This window comes from Vigna radiata, chromosome 1, assembly GCF_000741045.1.
Source record: "Vigna radiata var. radiata cultivar VC1973A chromosome 1, Vradiata_ver6, whole genome shotgun sequence".
NCBI classification, from domain to species: Eukaryota; Viridiplantae; Streptophyta; class Magnoliopsida; order Fabales; family Fabaceae; genus Vigna; species Vigna radiata.
In genome coordinates this window covers 32,193,026-32,213,606 of record NC_028351.1, presented here as the reverse complement: position 1 = coordinate 32,213,606, position 20,581 = coordinate 32,193,026, and the positions used below count along the sequence as shown (strand labels likewise).

The 20,581-nt window shown below is 33.0% G+C and overlaps 1 long non-coding RNA gene across 1 annotated transcript; it reads right to left on the bottom strand.

Annotated features, from left to right (window-relative positions):
• Positions 1 to 18,370: 18,370 nt before the first annotated feature.
• LOC111241378 lies at positions 18,371 to 20,162 on the bottom strand. Its single transcript, XR_002667328.1, has 3 exons — positions 20,141 to 20,162; positions 20,010 to 20,057; positions 18,371 to 18,554 (listed from the first exon to the last, which is right to left on the bottom strand). It is a non-coding gene; the product is annotated as an uncharacterized LOC111241378 (long non-coding RNA).
• Positions 20,163 to 20,581: the final 419 nt, after the last annotated feature.

Sequence of the window (20,581 nt, the reverse complement as noted above, 5' to 3'; positions counted from 1 at the left end):
AGGGCTTTTTCAACAGTGGATGGGGCTGGCCCTGGAGCCATAGGTTAGTTTGACACCTCTAGTAGTACATAAGCATAAGCTTAAACAACTAGATACTCAGGAGTAAGCTTTGAAGGCTTCTACCAATACTAATTCCAATAGCTTTAGAGTTATAGGTAGAAGTAGAGGTAGAGGTAGAGGACGAGGTGGAAACACAAATTCCTGCAAGAATTACATAGACAATAATGACTAATTTTAAGGCAAAGGTAAAGGAAAGGAACACAACAAATCCAAGGTAAAATGCTTTATATGTCATAACTTTGGACAAGTAACAAGTCTTTTTTTTCTTATTTATATGAAAATTTCCACTCCAGTTTAAGCTTTGGTGATTTCTCTAGTGTGTAGGTGATGGAAATTAGGAAAGCTTTTCAAGACCCTTCACATCGTGGTGGAGAATATAGCTCTGATGAGTTTGCAGTTTTTTGTGAAGAGTGTGGAATTCGAAGGGAGTTGACAACAACATATACACCACAACAGAATGTTGTATCAGAAAGAAAAAACAATACATTCTCAACATGGTAAGGACTATTTTGACAATGAGAAACATCTCTAATTTTTTTTTTCTTGAAGCAGTCAATTAGGTTTTGAATAGAAGACCAACATTGGTAGTTAAAACTAAGGCACTAGAGGAAGCATGGAGTGATAAGAGACTAGATGTTAGCCACTTTGAAATATTTGGGTGCATTGCATATGCTCACATCCCAAATCAACAAGGGAGCAAGTTGGATAATAGAGAAGTAAAATAATCAAGTACAAGAATTTTTATTTCTGAAAAAAAAAATATATACATGGATTTTTGGACATATTCAAAATGAATTGCAATCCATTTAGCACACCTTTGGAAACAGGTTTGAAGTTGGTTAAAGAATCTAGAGGTAAGAATGTTGGCAACACTGTTTACAAAGTTGTAGGAAGTTTAATGTACTTACAGTCATAAGACTAGACATGATGAATGTTGTAAGTATTACTACACATGGGACTATTGAAAATGACTTATACTATCACATGGGGTGAAAAGTCATATTTGTTTGGTTTCACATATAGTGATTATGTAGGTGATCTTTGTGATAGAAAAAGTACGACAAGGTGTGCATTCATGATGGGTTCAACAATCATCTCATGATGTTTAGTCACAAAACTAAAAGCCTTTTGCTTTAGTCACAAAACTTGCTTTCTCAGTCCATCATTAGTTACCGACAAAAAATATTGTCGATAAACATTGCGATCTGATTTATCTTCATCCTATTCCCTCCTTCCTTTTCTTTTATTTTTTCAATTTCATCTTATTTTTTCATCAATCAAACACTCACGGTCTCAATCAACATAAATCTCCATTAACACTAAATCACCTTCTCCAAGATTAACACATGTAATATGATTTTGTTTGTTTGTTTATTTGCAGTAACATTGACGAACCAACCACACTATTAAAGCATCGATGGTGACAATGAGTCACGACGGTGGTGAAGAGTAGTGGTAATGACTGCCTCTATATGATAATGGCGAAGAAGAAGAAAAAACACAAAAACCTTATGCATGAAAGGAGAAACACAACATTATTAACACCAACGAGTCAGTGCAACCGGAAAACGCACTTGCGATGGATGTCACAATGGTCTATGGTGGCCATAAACTTTGAGGAAGAAGAAACCCGCTTGTTGTGAAGAAAGAGATCAAAGAAGTTGATTTGCATTTTGACACTTGCTACGGTGATCTGCAACAGTTACATTTTTGCACCCGATTTCGACACTTATGCATCTACTACTATTTTGGGCAAAAAATCTATCGTTAATTTTATTGACATATTTATCTATCGATAATAAACATTTTAAATTATCGATGAATTATATTGCTAAATTTTAAAATTTGTAATTATTAACGAATTTTGTCACGAAAAAGTTCTTTGGTAAATGAAATGTTTTATTGATGAATTTGTTAATAATTTTTTTTTTTAAATGAAATATGTATTACTGACGAATTTTTTGATGGAAAAATACATCAATAATAAATCTCTTAATAAAATTGGTCAATAAGTCAAATTTGTCGACAAATTTATTTATATAGGTAAAATTCTATCAATAATTTCAATAATTTTTGTAATGTTGCTCTGATTCAATGGTTATGGACAGAGAAAACACTTTGAGGGATTCAATGGTTATGGACAGAGAAAACACTTTGAGGGATTTGGGGTTCTTAGGGTTTTTTGAGAAAATGGAAAGTGTAGATTTTCTTTTCTTGGGAGGTTATGGAATCTTAGGTGGATTTGAAATCTTTCTTCGCGACATATATGAGAGTGTCGAAGGCGAATGGTGGCTTAGACATTTGTAGATGGAAAAGTGAAAAGAGGATCGAAAATGAAATACAAGCACGAATAATTAGTATTTCTATTTACAAATGAAAAATAAGAAAATATTTTCTACATCAGTTATAATTAAAATAGATATAAATCTTTTTTTATTTATTAAAAATGTTATTGTATCCACTTTTTATATCAATTATAATTAGAATTTATACAGAAAGTTTTTTTTATTATAAAAATAACATTTCTATACCATTTATAACTAAAATTAGAATAGAAATTTTTCTCATCATTATAAAATTGTTACTGTGTTCACTTTTTATATATGTGATATCAACCATCGGAATAAAAAGTGTTCTCATATTTATAATTATGTTATTATGCTACATTTTATATTTGACATATTGTAACTTATATAAATCATCGCTATAAAATATGGTTTTTTTACTAGTGTAGTGGAGACCAGAAGTTTAGAGTTACTCATGCAAGTTAAATCTTTATTGTGGTAAGATTTAGTGCGTTTCTTGAACTTTGAGGTGGACATCCGCGAAGATATTTCTATTCTAGTTTTGTAAATTTTGCTTAATTGCTTTTAACTTTTGCGAAGATAAAAAAAAAAAAATACGACAACCAACCAATGTTTTATTGAAGACATCTTGAAAGATGTTCTCTCAATGCTAATTAGAGGATCACATTTTTTTAGAATTTACGGATGAGCTTGATGATGAAAACATGAGGAATAGTTACAAAAGTGATAAACCATATAAAAATTCAAATAAAGTAAATCTAGAAATAAATATGACAATATTTATGTAAAAAGTTAAGAGGAAAACTTGGTATTCTAATCGTTTAAAAGCAAACGTTGAGTGTCATCTACCTTATAATTCATTAAATTTTTGGGTATGAATATCAAATTAATATTACATTCAAAACTGAAATCACACTTTCAGACTTTTTCTTCTTAAATTACATGATAATTACTATGAAATGTATTATTACATTGAAAAGTTAAAATCACACTTATATTTATAAATTATCAATAAATGTTTCTCTTATTCTTCTTGAATCCTTTCCATCATATATCTTTCTACAGTTTTGTTTGAATTCGCATTTCACCCTACTGACGAAGAGTTGATGCTTTAATTAAGCAAATGTTTGGAGAAGTTCGTCTTTGAAATGTTCTCTCACTTCTTGTTGTTCATCTTTGATAATGGAGCTGCTGATATTGGTGAAATGACACAAAGAAGTTAGAAAATTAGTACACATAAGACCATTCATGTCTCGTCCAAACTCCTCCGCCATCTCTTTATGATGTCCCAAACGACAATGCTGTAATTCAAATAAATGTTTGTGTTAGGAAAATAGAATTAGTTTCAATTCAAAGATTAAGTTTCACATGTTTAATGAAGATCATCATAACGAAAAATCACAAACAATTAAAATTTTGAAAAACAAAATTGAAAATGAAAAGAACTTCTCCATCTCTTCTGACATGCCAGGACAGAAGATTGAAATTCAGAAGAAAAAAAGGCTTAGAATGAAATGCATATATAAAGAGTACCTTTGGTATACTTCCTTGATTTGATTTTGAGATAATTTCATAAGTCTTTGTAAAGTTTATGTCTGCGTCTTCCTCGTCTTCGTCATTGTGCACGCTGCTGCCCATTTCTCTAAACTCTAAATATTCAGAGACAACTAAAACTATTATTCTGTTACTTATTAAAATTCGATAACTTTGTTGTGAAACTCTATCAATACTTTGTTGTGAAACTCTATCAATCTCCGCTTTATTTATAGATGAAAAAAAAAACAAAGAGAAGATGAGCAGTTCATTGAATGAGGTTTAATATTAATTTTTACAGTAATTTTCGTTTCAAAAGTTTTAAAATAAGAAAAGCAATTAATGTATTCATTTAATTAATAAATAATGTCATTAATGTAAATGTATACGTTATATTTCATATTATTGATTTAATATCATTAATAGACATGTCTATTTGCTTCCTCACATTTAATTAATAAATAATGTCATTAATGTTAATGTATATGTTATATTTCATATTATTGATGTAATATCATTAATAGACATGTCAATTTGCCTTCCTCACATAGTTTGTTCCTCATCCATATGGAGTTTGATTAGAAAAACTCATAAGACAAAAAAAATATCTTACCATTGAAAAAGTTCATCAGATTAAAATATACATACAAGTTGGGTGGGTCATAGTTAACCCATGGACCTTATTTTAAAAAAAAACATTATTTATTTTGAATAATTGAAAAAAATATAATTAACTCTTAATCTGTGACAAATCAAATTGTTTTTAATATGTCAAAGAAATATATAAAAGCATTTTAATCTTTACAATAATTTTCGTTTCAAAAGATTAAAAATAAGAAAAACAATTAATGTATTCATTTAATTAATAAATAATATCATTAATGTAAATTTAAATGTGTACGTTTATATCATATTATTGATGTAATATCATTAATAGGCATTTCAATTTCCCTTCCTCACGTTTAATTAATAAATAATGTAAATGTATACTTAATATTATTGATGTAATATCATTAATAGACATGTTTATTTGTCTTCCTCACATAGTTTGTTCATGTACTGAGATTAGAAAAACTCACAAGACCAAAAAACTTCACCATTGAAAGTTTAAGGGATCAAAATATCCACAAAAGATGGGTGGAACATGATTAATCCATGAACTTTCATTTTAGAAAAAAAAATATTTATTTTGAATAAAAGAAAAAAATGCAATTAACTCCTAATTTGTGATAAATATAAGCATTTTTAAGGTTTAAATATGTTTTTAGTCCATCAACTATCAAGAGTTTTTGCGTTTAGTTCCTCATTCAAACTTTATTTCATTTTCATCCATTTCCTTAATGAAACTATCAGATTTAGTCCTCAAAATCCAACAGTGTTAATTTTTTAGTGATATGGCTAACAATGTGTCACGTTTCACGCTCCGAGTAAGGGTTATTCATGGAAAGGAAAATTAGGGGGCTTTACGAATACTTCAATCCAATTAAGGAAATCACGATTAGGGTTATTTTCTTCAATCAAATTGTTGTGGTAGCAGTTTTAGTGTGGTTGTGGTTCTTCATGTGGCTGGGAATCTTGTTATGGTTTTTGTGAAAGAAAGGCGTAAGCAACTTCATTTTTTCGTTTTGTTTTTTGTTTACGGTTGCTGTTATTTGATTTAAATTGATGATGTTATAATGTAGGTTTAGAAATGGTTTTCGATGTGTCTTTGCATCACATGGGCAAGTTCATTAACTATAAGGTACTACAATATGTTGAGGGAGAGGTACACATAATAAAAGCAGTTGATCCCGATCAGTGGTCGTACTTTGAAGCAATGAAAATTATTAAAGATTTAAAAGATGCATATTTCAAGCTATAGTAGAAGGACAAAGACTACTAAACAATATCAGAATACTGAGTGATGACAGGGAAGCTTGTTAAGACTCCGAAAAGTGTACTGAATCGTATCAAGTAATAATAAGTGGTAAGACCAAGTATCGTTTCTCTAGAGACTCATAGGCCTAGACTTTCGTGTGATTTGTTGATTATTTAAGACTTGAGAAAACGAAATTTAAGATTTATAATGCTAAAACAAAAATTAAACATGCACATGCAAAAGTTTATCAATTGGTAGTTGAATGATATGGATGAATTGTGTTGTTGGGATTTCCGACTTATCCTAATCCACTTTCATATATTTACGAATTTCTACTTTTTCATTAATGTTAATGTCACTTTTTAATTTACCTTAATCCCAATGTTTTGGTGAAGATGGACGCTTAGCGTTGACGCTTAAGCGTTTGACAGTGACTTCACTGAAGAAGCTAGCGCTCAACGGTGAGGTAGCGCTCAACGGTGGCTGCGTTTCTTCATTTGTGTACTTGTCCATCTCTTCCTGAATCCAACTCCTTCCTACTTCAGCTTCTTTCATTCAATTCATGTTAAATCCTACCAAAACAATGAAAACCAAGCATAATACCACTAAAACCACCTTTGACTCTCTTATTCTCTAACTTAAGCAAAATGCATGATTTCAAGATAGTTTCTAAGTCATAAAAGGTGTGTTTTGTATCAAATTTAAGTATAAAAATAATGGTTTTTGAACCATTACCAAAGCGATAAACTTGGCTAACTACACAAAGGAAAATAGCAAAGAGATTGAATAATATGAGCAACATGTTCCTAGTGAGACATAAGAAATTAAGTTTATTACCCTTGATGAAGAGCTAGAGGCAGGACACATAGAGGACATGGAGGAAGAGGTAAATGTGGGTGAGAAAGAGATCAATATGACTGAGGAAGAGGTTAAGATGCCTGAGGAAGAGGCAAATGTAAGTGATGACGAGGTTAACATGGTTGAGCAAGAGGTGAATGTGGGTAAGGAAGAGGTCAACATGGTTGAAGAAGAGCCTTATGTTGTTGAGGAAGAGGAAGACGGGAATGTACAACTGAATGGGGAAGAAGAAGGTTCAACTGAAGTGATGAATCGTTATTTTATCCTATTCACTTAGCTTTCCACACCGAATTTAATTAGTGAATTGTGCTTAATTGTCCAGTATTTCCTCAGTTTTGCTAATTGGGTTTAATTTGGTCAATAATTCATATTTTAATTAATTTGGATTATCTGAGTTTAATTATTCTCACTATTACTTTCAAGGCAATGTTTAGGATTATATTTTGGGACAAAAAAAGAGTTGTCACATCATTTGTTAAATTTCACCTATGCATTTTATATCAACTAGTGCAGCGAGGGGCTTTTACCGCGGTTATTTTTCACTATACGTCGCAGTTTACGAACCACGACATATTCAGCCACGGTAGTAAGTCAGAGACTTTAGGCCGCGGTAAAAAGGTTGGGGAATATACCGCGGTTGTATAAGGAACCGCTGCCTAAACCCTTTTTTTTTAAAAAAAAAAATTGTTGCAGTATATGTCGCGGTTAGAACTGCGGTAAAAGACCCAAGAATAGACCGCAGTTCTTGCACTAACCGCGGCCAAAGGTCCATAAAAAAAAAAAAAACAAACACTATATACCGCGGTTGTGGTAACAACCGCGACATATTCCCCTACAATGTTTTAAAATAGCAGGTCTGTTTTTGTGATATCCACTACCAGAAAAACGGACCTGCATATCAAATACACGTTCAAATTCATTTTCANCANAACAAACACATGTTGAAATGTATTTTAACATCAAATAAAGTACAAAGTCTAATAAAATACAATCTAATCAAATNCAATGTTTAAATCNANTAACTAAGATCTATTGTATAATCTAACTATATACTTCGCAGCAACGTTCCTCATGAATAATAGTGGCTTCTCAGGAACTGGTGTAGTAGTCTTGAATTTCTGCATAAGACAATTCATATTAATTAATGTATATGAATTCTAGATTTGGGAAAAAATTAAAATTTGTTAAAGTTAAATATTACCGTTTCCTAGCCTCTTGTGATGTGAGAACGAACAATATGGGTCATCCAATACATTACATAGTATTCGCACTCATACGTTTCCCCTGTTATTTAATTTTTTTGCATACGTGGCGTCAAAGATGATGGTTGACTGGGGTATTTGCCGCGGTTAAGGGGGGGAACCGCGACATATAAGTTCGATTTATCTACAAAACTGCCACCGCGCAACATTATGTTCCGGTTTCTAGTGAACCGTGGCATAATGTGCGCTGTATAAACCCAATTTTTTACTAGTGTTAATTTCTTTTGTAATTTCGTTTTTATTGTGTATTTTGGACCATAATTACATTTGGGCCATTTTGGGTCAAATTTTGTGAGGCCTATTTGAGGAGTAGCCTAGGTTTTACTACCCAAAGGGAGCAAAAACGAGATTGTTCTTCATTCTCGTTTTTACAACATTTGGATATTTTTTAGCTTCCCTTTTGGGGTTTTAGGTTTGCTTTCATATTCCTTTTGTTGTAGTGAATTAATTTTGTTTTAATTCCAATTTTGTCTTCGTTCTTGCTTCAATTTCATTTCTCACTTGCAATTGCTTTTTGTTCTCTACATTTACGTTTTTAATTTCGTTTGTATATGCATTTGCGTTTTCAATTTCATTTTGCATTCCATTTTAGTGTTTTGTATTCAAGTTCTATTTCGTTTTCCAGTGTTGTCTTCCAATTTCGTTTTGTGGTTACATTCCAATTTTGTTTTTGTCTTATTGATTCTGTACTTTCGTTCTAGAACTTTTTATAGTTCGCTTTACTGTTTCCATTCGGTTTTAATGGTAGCTTAATCTTCTTGGGTTGGTCATTAGTGACATTGCAATGTGTTCCTTGAGACTATTGAACCGTAATTGTGTTTCTGCTCTCTAATCTTGCTCATATGGAATCTGTTTTGTGCTTGCAATTGGGTATACACTTAGTTTCCTAATTGGTGTTTAATTTTCGCTTAGTTAATTAAACTGTGTGGTTCAGAATTGATTGAAGGTGTGCATTTTGTTTGCTTAATTCATTTTTATGAAAATATGATTAGTCTTCGCTTAGTTGGTTAACTCATGTTGGATTAAAGGTTAGACAAGTGGATAATTGTTGTTAATTTGTGATTGGAACAATAGAATTGAGCTAGTGACCAACCGTTTCTAATTAATGTTTGAATTCATGTTTTAATTGGTTAATTTTAGTTCACACATTCAGTCTAAATTCCTTCCCCCCTCAACCCACACTACGTATTTGACCTATTGACTGAACCAAATATTGGTCCTTGAGAGACAACCTACGAGTCACTTCTTGGTATATATTGCACTTTAATTGCTGCAAATTCCTCGTATATATGCATAATCAACAAGTTGTTAAACAAAGAGTTTCGAAAGGAACCACTGCAAACACAGCCGAGCAGTAAACAAAGAATTTCGAAAGGAACACTACCAACTCAATTGAGCGGTGAACAGTGAGTTCTCAAAGAACCACTACTGCTCGGCCTACGCAAACATAAATGTAAATAACAATGAGTTGGTGCATGCAGAGTTCGAAAAGGACCCATTTCCAATTCAACCGAGTGGTAAAAGGAAAAGTCCCCAAAAGAACCGCTACTTATCGATCCACACGAGTTCAATTAACGTATCGATGGAAGGCAAGTTCTTTCGTGAACCCCTGCCAATGGCAAGTGATGCGTCCTGAATGGACCATGTTGAATCAAGCGGTAAGGACAAATAAATACAACTTATAAGAAAGTCCCTTAAAAACAGAGAGATAAAACAAAAGCAAAAGCGTTATATTCCTAAAAGGAATTTGGGGTATACAAAAGGTGTAGATCGACCGATGAAGCAAACACTTCATAAAGCCCAGTGTTTGCCTTCCGACCTTCTCTAGCTTGGCGGTAAAGCCCTTATTCTTTATGCTTAGGTCGACCCTCTCAGTAAGCAATTCTTGGTGCTTTTCGAATAACTCGTTAATTTTTACCTTGAGCTTCTTGTACTTTTCAGCCTTCTGGTCACCCTTCAACTAGGTGATCCTAGCCTTCTCCAACGCCTCCTTGCGCTCCCGGCGGGCCTCGTCCAATTTAGTTTGCAGGTCAGTTTGATATTTTTCAAACCTTTCGTGGGCGACAATCATTTCTTTTATCCGAGGGCGAAGTCGAGACACTACCTTCTTCTCCTCGACCAACTCAGCTCGCACCTCCTCGGCACCCCTCTGGTCGGCAAATTCAGCCACGTACCAGTTCAGCATGGTCGCCTGACATGAAAGCTTCAAAGCAACGTTGGTTATGTCCTTTTCAGAAATTTTCTCGACCGTCGTGCGTTCGACCAATTTTGTATGAAAATTGGCCTTTTGGCCAATGTCAATCTCAGTCCCAAAATACCACCCGATAGCGGCCGAGGGGTACCACCTTCGTGTCGGATGGTCTTAGAAGAAGATTTTTCACCTTCTTTGTGAGATTTCTTCTTCTTTTCTTTCTCCGGCGGAAGGACGACAACAGCAGCCAACGAAGGCTTCTCAAGATCCACTAAGGGATCAAGTTGGGGGGTCTCAACCCTAGGTACCTTCTGGAGGGCGACCGAACTACTTTTCACAGGTACGACCACTTGACTTGAAGAGGCCGAATGAGGTCCTGGGCCTTGGACGACTCAACACCCGTCTTATTTTTGGCGGAGAGAAAAGACTTATTCTTAGGGGCAAGGGTGGACATGATTTCTGAAATGGAAACACAAATTTAGCCAAGTTAAAACAAAACCACAAACTAAAATAATAAAGGGAAGATAGTATACCGAACGCCTATTCGTTGAATTCCTCATGTCCAAGGCATTCAATGCGGCCACGAGCGGAGAGGCGGCAGGGCGAACTGTCGAGAACCTCTACTACTTCAACTTCAACTGGATTCATGGAACCGAGTCACCATGAGGCCACTTTACGAGGATTCCTCATCCAATAAAAAGGAAATAGATTGACGACAACCTTGTCGAGAAACTCCGGGCAGCCCGATTCCTTTATTATAACTTTAAAATATTTGGTTTTAAACCCCTTGAAAGAATTCAAAAAGGGTTTAAACAATCATTTCTTATCAACAGAGATGAGGGATACCCATCCTCGTTTGGCAATCGGACAGACATTGAAGTAATGGAGGAAGATGGGGTCAGGTTATCCCTAAAGCGGAACACATCACCATGAAGGCTTGCATACTCGCTCAACTGTTCAAATGCAATTAGGTTGGGGCGACATTCAACTCTCGAAGCACAACAACCTGAAAGTTGATAAAGGGGACCCAAACAAACATCTACGAAAAGAGATAAGTGTACATGAAGAAGTCATTGACACTTCCTCTTCTCCAATGATAAACTCGTTTGTTGCCTTTAGACACGTCAAACCAGATTAACTCAGCCTCTTCCACATTTCGCACAATACAGGACTTGTCGACCCACCACTCCAGGTCCCTCTTCAGGAGGAAACACGTCGTGTATAGCCCCACTTCATGAGATGGCTAGTTATAACCACATGTGACCAATAGATCCTTCTCAAGCTCTTCCCCCTCATCTCGAACATCCACCTTCACTCCTCCAAAATGGAGACCGATTGATGTACAAGAAATACCCTTATCACTATATATAATGGGCAAGAGACTGGTCGAGTTACTTTCCCACTCGTTTGTCTCAAAGTAAGAAGAAGACACAAAACTTGAAGACAAAGGCTGACCATCTCCATCAGCAAAACCCTTGCCACCTCTCTCCGATGACTCCTTAGACAAAAAAGTTGAACGGTGCTCATTATTTTTACCTTAAACAAAATGAAGAAATTTGGACGATAGGCAGAGCAAATAGTAAGAAATTGGTGAAAATGATAGGACACCCCCTTATTTATAGGAAAAATCGAGAAAAATCGCCAGTTTATCGGCACCGTCGATCTGAACAACGATCAACGGCCTGGATCACGCGACCTTCCCATTTCCGAGAAGCATGGGACACAATAACATGACACATGTTTTCCCGCCTCGAGCATTCATTTAAAATGCACCAAAAGAACCTTTTACCAAACAATGGAAGAAAGCAGTCACCCTCAACCATCAATACCAAAGGCTATCCGGCCAAATATGGATGGTGGCTGAATGGTCAGTCTCGGCAACCAGGAACTTGTTAAGAAACATTGCAAATCAAGGATAAGAGTAAGTATCAATTAGTGTATAATGGACTGAGATTGGACCTTGATTAAGATTCCACTGATCTTAGGCCCATCTCAAAAATTATAAATAGAGGTCAAAGGTAAGAGGTAGGTAATCACATTTATTGTGAATTTAGGACTTTGCTCTAACTCCCATCCAAATTAAGTACTAACTTAAGCATTGGAGTACCTTTGACAAGTACCCACCGATCGATTAGGAGCGTAGACGAAGGAGAACTTGGACTAAGACGAATACAGTTACCCATACGGCTAAGGAGTAAAAGTATGAAGGTGTGTTCTGTGAAATTACTCGATCCTACACCCAAAACAAAAATATTTGAATAGAAATCAAGCACAATTCAATCTTGGCCATGCGACATTTCTGACAATGACGACCTCACTAGTGATCTCTTATACAAATGCCTAATCATAATATGCACTTATACCTTATCATTTTAAGTAGGGGTAGGCAAACTGCACTGTAATGCATTGTACTATAGAAGTTTATAGTTAACTATAAACTAGTTCAGAAAAACTGCACTGCATTAAAAAAATAGTTCAAAGTAAATGAACTGAACTATTTTTTAGTTCAGAGTAACTGAACTAAAAACTCCAATTAAAATTCACATCAATTCTTCTCCCTTGCAACTTCTGCTGGTTCATCTGCACTATTTGCACAATTAACTCTTTGATTATAGTTGAACGTTTAAAAGGTTTGCCATGCTCCAGCACATTGATGCAAATTTTAACCAAGCATCAAAAAAATTGAAACAGCTGCTATGCAATGCAGAAGCAGGTAGTAATGCTAAAAATTTTGGAAAGTGAATCAAATGTCAACCACAAAATTTATCCGTCTATATGCATGCATTGTTAACTGGCATAAACTGTAACTCTGCTCTTGCAAGTAAGAAGTAATCAATTCTACCATAATCTCAACAAGAAAAATATAAATCAATCTTTTCTGGAATATCCCAGTAATAAGCTACCACAGTTCTACCACGAAATTTTAGAATTGAACATACTCAAGTTGAAATATAAACAGAGAACCCTTTTAATATAACAAACTCAAGAATTCCTCATGAACCAACTTGAGAACACATTCAATAACATGTTTTTAAAAATATGTTACAGTAAGTTGAATTTAGTATGATAGGTTTTCAAAAATATGTCTCAATAAACTTATTATGACTCTAACTCGAATATTTGTGATAATATTGCAGTGTCCCAAAAATTCTGGTTTACAATAATGGTCACACATAAGTAGTGGTCACATAAGTTTGTGAATGGTGGTCACTTCAAATATCATAAAAATATTTTGCACTATCATTTTCATATTTCTAAAGCTTCGTTATATCACAATATCATTTTCATATTGCTAAATATCCTTCACTTTTTTCTTGGTCAGGTTCCTTCACTTTGGATTTATTGTTTCAGCGATCAAGTAATCTAAAGTTACTGGTTTCCAAATAGTGTTATGAAATATTATTCTTACATGAGCTCCTAGAGGTACAATTCCCCAATATCCCAACAGTGTTCAAGAAGCTCTTTCTTTTTCTCATTTTGGCTCATTGAGGTTTTCGATTTTATTATTCTGATGTATCATATCCTTTTAATAAGAAATTTTAAAACAGTTTGTGACCGGAAGAAAATTGAAAATTGTGCGTTGCAATCTACAAAGTTTTAGTTCATATGATCTTTCATACATATCTTACGCTGGAACATAGAAGGGGATGGACTTCGTTAATTTTACATTAGCACAAACACACTGTTATAAAAGGGAGAGAGAATGTTCCTTAGAGAATAAAAGTAATGGGATACAAACAGAAACAATAACAATTAAAATTACATTCATAACTCAAATCACACTTTCAGACTTTTTCTTCTTCTTAATCACATCATCATTACTATCAAATGTAGTGTTACATTGTAAAGTTAAAATGACACGTATATTTACTAATTACCATTAAATGTTTCTCTTATTCTCCTTTCCATGAGCTCTCAGCAATGTTCTACTTAATTGGCATTTCATCCTAAAGATAAAATGGCAGCAGAGGTTCTCTTTAAGCATATAGAAACTGGCAGCGAGTTTCTTTAAGCCCATTGAGACTTTCTTCAGATCAGCCAGAGCTCCAAACCAACCGACAAGCCTCAAAAATCTTGTCATTGTTGGTCGTTCCTACAAACAAAGCCAGCATAATCTTAGGTTCCGCATGTTTTATGACAACAATCATCATTTATACAAATCGTGTTTTAAAAAACAAACTGTAAAATAGTATTCAATATATGTATCACAAAAAACAGCAATTTTCTTCAAACGAAATGTTTTTTAGTTTAATAACCAAATATAAAGTAATGAACAAAAAGTGAAAAAGATATATGTAAGCTATGAATCTTATTAATCTAAAGACTATATAATACCTTTGGTACTTCCTTAATTTGATTTTATCACTCTCAGAAAGAAGTATATGTTTCCGTTTTCATCGTCTTCATCATTATTGGGTTTGTCACTGATGAAATTTCGATTACTTGGTTGAGAAAACTCTACGAATATCCACTTTATATAGATGCAGAAGAGGAGATGAGCGGTTCAGTGAGAAGATTAACATTCATTAATGTGTTTGTAGTTTTCCTTTTGAACTCATTATATAAATAAATTTAAAATAAAAATAAAATTAATTGATACGTATATTTAACTGTTAAATAGTGTATTTATGTAATATATTAATGTATGCATTGTATTATTTAAGTGGTATCATTAAATATATTGCACGAAATCAATAGATGTATTAATATCTTAACATGTAACGTCAATATCCATAATTACGCATTCAATTACTTGCGTAATATATTAATATATGCATTAATTTAATTTATTATATGCAATTAATATAGTAAAACTATTCTGATAACCAAAGAAAAAAAATGTATTTTTTTTATGCGGGTCAGATTTAAGGCAGGTTCATTTTAATCTGACTTATGCGGGTTGAATTCGTAGTCGGTCGAGTTGGCTCATCGATCCACCCACCTAATTTTATTCTATTAAAATTTAATTTTAATTTTATAAAAAAATATTTATTATTTTTTTCTTTGCTTGAAAAAATTATTTAAGTTCCCTATTTTCAAAATTAATTAACACATCGAAGTGAAATTTGTTTAGATTTGAGTTTTAAAAAAATTGTAACTTTTTTTTTATTTAAAAAAAATTTAATTAAGTAGGCCAGTGAGCCAAACGGTTTATCCACCAACCCGTGGTGGGTCAGGTCAGGTTTGAATTTTTCTGGCTCGCTAATAAATGAGTCGGGTTGGGTTGACTTACTAAGTGACCAACCTGTGGTGGACTAGGCCGGGTCAGGCCGGATTACTCATTTTGACAGCTCTACTGATAACATTCCAAAATACTCTTTTGGTTCTATATTGTAAAAATATCGTATATATTTAAATATTGTAAAAATATTGTATATATAGGATATTTATATGATATTTCTGTGTAAGGGTTTGATTTGCAGAGGGGAACTTAGGTTTTGATTTGTAGAGAGAAACTTTTGGAAAGATAACACTAAGAAAGACTCTATTGCTAAATAAAGGTTGTGCTTTTTGAATAATTAATTTAATTAATTTGATTTTAATAAAAAAACAGGATTTGAATAATGAATTTAATTAATTTGATTTAATTAAAAAAAACAGATGGGTTGGTGAGCCAACCCGACCCACCACAGATTGAACCCGTGTGAGCATTTTTTTCCAACCCAACCCAGGTCAAACTCGTGGTGAGTCGGATTGGCTCACAGGTTTCAACCCATTTTGACGGCACTAGTGAAGAATTTGATTAATAGAGTTGTGAAAGAAAATTTAAATATAAAAACAATGATAGAAAAACAATATTATCATAAACCGATTATCATAGTTTTCAAAATATAATTTTGAGGACAAGCGATTGATTTTTGAATGAGATAACATCTTTCTTGCGGATTGCATTATCTTTTCTTAATTTGTTCGAAACTAATGATATATTTGTTAGGTTTGGAAAATGAAATTGAGAAAACAAGAGTTAAAGGTTGAATTTGGACCACTTTATACTAAAAACGTTCATAAGACCAAAAAATTTTATTGAAAAAATCAGCTTATAGGTTTTGCTTAAACATGAAATAAATATTATTATTATTATTATTATATATATATATATATATATATATATATATAATATTATATCTTTGATTTAGATCATCTTATCTCAACATATTTGATCTGAATAGGCTAGTGTCGACCTTTAGCCAAATTAGTCTTGGTCGCTCTTCAGCATGAGATGACCCAACTCAACCTTCAATCTAACCTGATCTTTCTTGAACTTCAAGTCAGATTGACATAAGTTAACCTTAAGCCTAAGTTGGGCTAACCAATCTCAACTTTGGGTCTACGCTGACTTGTCTTGACTGTCATCTAATTCAACCCTTCTCATCCTATGACTAAAGGTGGGGCCGAATTTGCTTTGGAGTTGACTTGGTCAAATTTTGCTTAAGGTTGATTCGGCCAAATTTTGGTCGAAGCCATCTCAGTTTAAATTTGGTCAAGGCTAACTTGACTGAATTAATCCAAATATAGGTCATGCCAACTCGACCGAATTAGGCTCGAGTCGACCTTTCTCAATCTTAAACTTGGTTTGACCCGTCTTGATTTTTTCCAAGTCACAACCTTTGGTTGAAGTCACCTCATCTCCACCTTTAATCTGAGAGAGGACATTTGAAATTTTAATCTAAAACGGCCTTTTTCGACCTTTGGCCTAGCTCAGCATGTCTAAACCTACGACTCAAGACGATCCAACTTTATATATGATCAGGATGATGGTATATTTTTAAGAGTTAATTAAAGTCTTATAATAAGGTCAAGCCTACCTTAACCATGACCCTAATCCACGTGAGACAAGACTTTGAGGCCCAGTGATTTTTTTTCCTATCTCAATTAGGGGCTCTCTAAAAGAGAATTTATTCGAAATTGGTTTAGGATTGACCCATAAACCATGGTTGAAATTGACAACTATAAAGGGTGAAGATGTGTTTCAGTCTATTTTTTCTATTTTTTTTATTGACAAATAATATATAGATTTATAATAACCATGGATCAAGTTGAGAACTATAAAGGGTGAGGATGTGTTTCGGTCTATTTTTTTCTAATTTTTTATTAACAAATAATATATAGATTTATAATAAAGTAATTAGGACTTTTTCCATTTTATATGTATATATAGAAAAAATTTATTGAGGTGTCAAAAGTTTTGTTTGTAAGTGTATGTAAATTTGAAGAGGTGAAAGATATGATATTTAATAAAATTAAAAAATTATTTTATTTATATACTCTACTTTTTATTATGTAAAAACAAATTGGGAGGGCCAAAACTCCTTATTCAACCATGACACAAGACCATACGATACAAGTCAAAACAAACTTATTTGATGCCCTTCAATAAGAAACTTGTTTAAAACAATCTAAAGTTTGAAAGGATCAAAGCATACAACAATGTATTATTTTTTGTGTCTGCAATTCCATTCTCTTATATTTCTGCTCTTAGTTTTCTTTGTCTCTATCATATCAATTATATGTCCTCTTTGTGGCCTCCTCTTAAGATTCCTTCTTCCCCATTGGTTACTTCTTTGTTCTTTCTGCATTTTCTCCATGGATGTTATGCTTTGAGCGATGTTCTCGGCTTTAGTTTGCCTTTGATTGTTTCCTTTGTATATATAAATTGGAAAAGAGTTACTTGACGCTTTTTAACTACCATTTGACAATTTTTATAAAAGTAACATCTAAGGTAGGTAACAAAAGTTATGATAATTTAAAGATTTTTACCTCCAAATCTTAATAATTATGAACCTGTGAAAATTATACAATTGACACTACAAAAAAAGCTTATTTAGAGGGTTTTTTTTTTTTTTTTTTTCGATTTGCGGGGGTTTTTATTCTTCGCTAAATGAACTCCGGGGCAGTTTGAGTCGCCACAAACTATCTGCGAAGGTTTTTTCGCCCCCTGGTATCACATTCAATTTGCGGAGGTTTTTCTGCGGAGGGTAAAAACCTCCTCTATTACTGACTATTATTTTGAAGGGGTTTTTAACCTCCTTTATATTTTTGTCATTTTTTTGTTTGATAATTATTAAAATATATAATATTGTTTTTGTTTGATGATTATTAAAATATATAATAACTATCTATTTCCATTAGCTTTTTTTATCAATTTCAAAATTAAATAAATTTAATTTTTTTTTAAATTATTATTAAATACCAAACGAATATGATTCCTTTGAATAAAAAATGATACCATACAACAAAAGCCCCTGAATAGAAATAAATTTAAAAAAATAAATTGAGAAACAATTGTATAGTCACATCAAGATAGACTAAAAGTCAATGTAATCTCATTACAGAAGTAGTTACAAAGAAAGAAATGTTACTCAATTCATAATAAACTAAGTATAGTTTTATCCTAAAACAATATCATAAACTTCCTAAATGTTACTTCCATCAGATGATTGTCTTGTACCCAAAGGAGAATCTGGCTCATTTGCATCACGAGCTTGCTGAAAAAATATAAAAAAAATTAATAAAATAAACTCAATTACATGTACTCACATTTTGTAAATAATATATAAAAAAATAATCAAATAGAATTCAGTTTTAAAAGTCATTATTCAAATTTTCCTTGGCTACTACAGTTACTACTTTACACCATATATAAAATGCAATGGACCAATACTTCTCACACTATGCATATAAATCTTACTGCAACAATCAATAAAGCAAACTACAACACAGACACATACAACAACTACGACACAGACAGATACCAAAAGCCAAAGCACTAACGAAATTCCATTTTTGTTGGACATTATTGCATTACTTTATGGCTTGCGTATTCCAATGTGTTTCAGAAAAATAACATAAATTTTACTTTCATCTACCTAAGGCAAAAGAAGGAAAGCAAATAAGCAAGATCGATTCCAGTTAGGGAAATATCACTCTATGAAGAAAAAACAACTAGCTTCCATCTAATGATGTTTTTCTGATGATCAAAATCAATCATTGAAGAATTAGGTTCTGTATATAGAAGTACTGCTAGTTATTAACACAAGAAGTTATGTATACCGTTCAACTCTTTGTTCATGTGGAGAGGGTGAAATCATCATAAGTAGAGAACAAAAATATAGAAAGAACAACTAATCCAACTAATCCTTTTGAAAGTAAAAGAATAGATAACTACATTTCATCTNANTCATGTAACCAAACACACATCGATCCAAGCATACCATAAAACAAATAGGCACTGCATACTAATGAATACAAACATGATATATAACAAATAGGCACTAAACTATAATTGTACAATTCAATAATATCAAGTCAAAGGGGAAAAAAAAGAATAATTGAATTAGATAGATTGAATTTGTTAAAACTGTCAATTCAATAACAAATTGTGTGGAAAATGATTCAATAAAATGCAACAGTCATTGCATGAGATTAATATCCTAATTATCAGTTCCCCAAGAAGTCTCCACGGTCCCCTCACTTCCCCTCAAAAAAAGCAAACAAAACCACCGAGTATTAAGAAACTTTCTCTAACATTTGTATTCAACAGCAAAAGGATTTCATTGAACTTATCACATCTGTTAAACTCATTTCCTAAACTCAATTGCATGTGCTCATAGTAATTACAGTATATCAAGCATATTACTTATACTTATTTAGTATCTTACTTGTGGTTGAGGATCAAAGAAGGTAGCCAATTCATCAGGAATCTTTCCTTCCTTCATTATCATATATGCTTTCAGCGCACCTTCTAAATTCATGTACTTCTGTTCCCATTGATTAGTAGATGTTGATGATGTGGCAGTACTAGATGAACCAATGCTTAAATATGAAAGTCGCATTCTTGTATTTCTGAATGAGTTAGTAGGAGCTGCTCCCAAACCCATGCATCGCAGTCTCCCAGAATGCTCTGGGCCTAACACTCTCCCAACAACATCATGAGGGGAAACCTGTGATTCATCAGTAGTGCTTTGACTCAAACCCACTTCAATTTGTTCCTGTAGGCATATAACAAGTTGTGGTTAAAGATCTAAATATTGAAGCATAATGTTTGAAAATATCATATTATAGTAAAACTTACCGCTATAGCCTTTGCCGCCTCAATGTACCACAATGTTTGAAACAATCTAGATGTACCACAATGTTTGCATGTTTGCAAATCTTTTTCATCATCTCTTAAATATAACATACAATGATTCGGACATGCATCTATTTTGGTATAGTTAAGACCAAGTTTGTTGATGATTTTCTTAGCCTCATAAAAGAAAGAGGCAACTTTGCTTCACCAAAAGCATCTCTTAGCAAATCTAGGATCATAGTCATTGCCTTGTCACTTAATTCACACAAAACCTTGATATGATATAATTTGATTACAAATTCTAATTTTGTGTACTTGCTCCCGTCACACAATATTTGATTTCCGTCATTGAGAAACTCATTAAATTCATTATGATTCTCCCTTGGCCTTTCATTACTAACATCATCTTCACCCAATGGTTGTGATCTGCCTATATTAGTACCT